The sequence below is a fragment of the Oxyura jamaicensis genome, chromosome 15, assembly GCF_011077185.1.
Source record: "Oxyura jamaicensis isolate SHBP4307 breed ruddy duck chromosome 15, BPBGC_Ojam_1.0, whole genome shotgun sequence".
NCBI lineage: Eukaryota > Metazoa > Chordata > Aves > Anseriformes > Anatidae > Oxyura > Oxyura jamaicensis.
This window is the reverse complement of record NC_048907.1, coordinates 11284073-11287479: the sequence shown is the minus strand read 5'-3', so window position 1 is coordinate 11287479 and position 3407 is coordinate 11284073. Positions and strand designations below refer to the sequence as shown.

The 3407-nt window shown below is 40.7% G+C and overlaps 1 long non-coding RNA gene across 1 annotated transcript in view; it reads left to right on the top strand.

Moving 5' to 3' along the window:
• The first annotated feature begins 205 nt into the window (after nucleotides 1-205).
• LOC118175006 overlaps nucleotides 206-3407 on the top strand; it is a 4297-nt gene continuing 1095 nt past the window's right edge. The window contains exons 1-2 of the long non-coding RNA XR_004754845.1: nucleotides 206-343; nucleotides 2381-2444. This is a non-coding gene — a long non-coding RNA (uncharacterized LOC118175006). The remainder of the gene's footprint in view (nucleotides 344-2380; nucleotides 2445-3407) is intronic.

The window sequence follows — 3407 nt, the reverse complement described above, 5'->3', positions numbered from 1 at the left end:
AATGTGATGCTTTTTTTCTTTCTGGCAAGGAATTGATCTGGATATCCAGACTGACACCCAGAAACTGTATTCAAATGACTGCCTGATCTTGCTACAATGCAGACAGACACAGCTGAATCCCATCAACTATTTAACATGAACTCAGCTGGTGTAGGATGTTGAAGTGATGGGAGGGTGTGCTGTTGGGCAGTGACTGCTGGGAAAATAGGGGAACAGAAGGTGTTAAATTAGACAGATGTAAGCAGAGAAAACAACACCTAGGAAAACTGAGTCTTCTGCAAAACTGAGCAGTTGTACAGCTTAACTGGAAATGAGGATTTTCATTACCTTGCTAAGAAGCTAGGTAATGTGGCAGAAAGGTTATTTTCTACCTGTGACACAACATCCTGTTTCAATTATCATGTATGAGACCTGGAACAAAAATCTTCTCTACTGTCTTTGTGAGATCTAACAGGCTAAAAAAGATAGGAGCGAGCCATTGCACAAAGGAGCTCTACTTTCTAATCTGCAAGTGGTGGTGGGGAGCAAGAGTCTATAGGCAGTTGGACCATGAAAGCGCTGTAGGCTGGTAAATGTGTGTGTATATATATATATTTCCCGGTTATAGCATTTTACCACTTCCAGGAAAAGCATATATGAGTCTGCATGGATGGGAAATCTACATTATATGAAATTCACATGTGGCACTACATTATGAATTTATGTTACTTGGTGTACCACCATTTACTCGCTGTCATGCTGTTTGCTAGACAAGCTATGTCCTGCCAAAGTTAGCTCTACGTGCAGAGAGTGTCACTTAATAAGCAGCAGCAACAAACACTTTGCTTCCTAGTTATCCTCTGAAAATAATAATAATAATAAACTTAGTCTGTCACATGCAAAAGGAGAAAATACTTTGTTAGTGCTTGTTTTGGTAGACTTGTCAGTCTATAAAATAATGTATACTATTGCCCTAAAGAATGACATATTCTTGATCATTGCAGTCATATATGTCAGAAAAGTCCAGAACTATTTTTATTGTCCAAGGACTGTTAATTCAGTCCTCTTCTGTGCATGTTATGAAAGTCCCAAGTCCTCTGTCTACATGCGGTTTTTCCTAATACCTTTGAGAGATTCTGCATTCTTACTCTTTTTCCTTTGCATCCCATCTTTAGTTGGTTAGCTCACATGTTCCAGGTGAGCATGATGGGCCAGGAAGGGAGCATGGAGGGATCATGTAAGCCTTTGTAGGGAGTAACCTAGAGTTTGGATGTCACATTTTTTAAAGTACAGTAGAGAATACAGATGTTATGGATTGTATTAGCTTGGTCTGCAGGGATCTACATCCTGCATTGGATGAAATAGTTTGACCTCTTCTATTGAAATGCTAATGTCTGACCATTTCATCCAGCAAAATGAGTCTCATTATTTCTCATTGTAGCCTACGTTTACCCTTCCTCCAGTCTCCATCACCATGACCCTGGAGTTTCTGCTTTTCAAATATGCGCTTAAAATTTGTCTGCTATGTGATCGTTTTATGAGGTGATATCATGAAGTATAAGTATGTGTTCCAGCTGTGCTGGTGACCCTGCCTATAAACCAAGGAGGTTGGCTTAGTATACTCTTGCCCTCCTGCTTAATGTGACTCACGACAAGATGCAGTGATCCAAAGTGCAAAAGTGAAAGAGAGTGAAAATCCAGATTAGACCCTGGAAAAAGGAAACTCTAAGTGAAACCGACTTTTTATCTCTTTGTGTCTTCATGTTGACACTACATTAGGAAGACTGACATCAGATATCCCCAGAGGCCCAAATTCAATTTTCAATCAAATGTGAAAGACTGGCTTGTAAAGGCCAAGAATGAATTGGTTCTGCCAGAAGAAAAATTAGCACAGAAACAAGCTTATTTCCAGAGAAAGTACTAAAACAACTCTGTGACGACTTAATAGGGATTGTCCTTGTCTGATTTTTTTTTTTTTTTTTTAACTTAGTGGAAGTCCAGGGTTTGAAATGATCAGTCTCTACAAGGAGCACATCCTTCTCCAGACTTGTTGCATACAGTAATTTGTAGTCAAGATTACTTGATTACAAGACAACAAATATTTACTAAAGCTATACAGACATGTCAGTCCTACTTGCTTCAATTTTCCTCTGTAAGAAGCTGCAGATACTTCACTCTGTGTAGCTGTCACGCTATTTCTTAGCACCGAGTTCTCATATTGCTATGGTTCTAGGCCATTTGCTATTACGGAAGATTTAGGTCTGTGGTTTTTCAGCATTTTTTGTTTTGTGGACTCCTAAATTTTTTTCCAGCAGTTAACGCAGACTCCTTTAGGAATTTCACATATGTAAAGTGCTGTTTGGCGTACACTAAGTTGCTTTTTCTCCATCTCTTCATGCAGATTCTTTAGCTTTCCGTGGGCTTGCCAGGCTCTGCAGATCATGGGCTGGAAACCAATGATTTAGGTGAGCTCTTGAACTATTGCTCCTCCATGCATACACTGGTGCAATAGATGAGTGCCATCAAATGAGTAACATCAAGTCTAATGTTTGGGGGATATTGTGGCTTTCAGTGCTTTACAGTTTCACACTTGAATACAGTGATTAGTGTTTGCTTAACCAAAAATACATGGTGATGGTGCACCAAAATCGATGTTGTCCTACTGTCTTAATGGCTTTGGATGCAGAGCTGTGGGTATTCCAGCTGCCCCATAAATTGTAACAAGTTGCCTCCTGAGCTTTAGCTATCAAGTAATACATGTTCTAAGCCTAGTCCAAATTAAATAATCTCCTACATGATTATTTCAGATGGAGCTCAGGCTTAGGAGGAAATGTGGGATGAAGACCATGCATAAATCAGCTTTGTCTCTGCACTACTTATGTACCATATTCTTCTGTCCCAGGAGAACTGGCACATTTCTAGAGCCCATCAACACCACTCTAATGGCTGAGAGACAGCTATTAGTAGGAAACACCTGCTGAGCTGCTCAGCCTTTCTAGCCCCTGTATCTATACAGCAGAGGGGTACTGCATCTTCTCCTGCTCATCACTTTGCTGTCAGTGAGCTGGAGGGGAACAACATCCACCCACTTAGAAGTATGGAAAGACTGCTGTAATCATTTCCATTACTATAGGCCCTGCATGCTCTAAGCATTGACCACGTTTCTCCTGTATGAGTTTCAATGCATGTGTGAAACACGAAGAGGGTCTAAAGATCACATGCTAAAGATCACCCAAGGTGATCTCCTGACAACAGAAGATTGTTGTCAGGGTTGTTTGTCTCCTGACAAAAGTGGGCATCAGGGATAGGCAGATGGAACAGTACAAGACAACAATAAGATAAGATAAAGCCAGTGTATTAGTCCACGGTCTTGGAACACCATCTGGACCATCTGGTGATATGTGCTTCTGCAGGTACTGCCGGGGGGG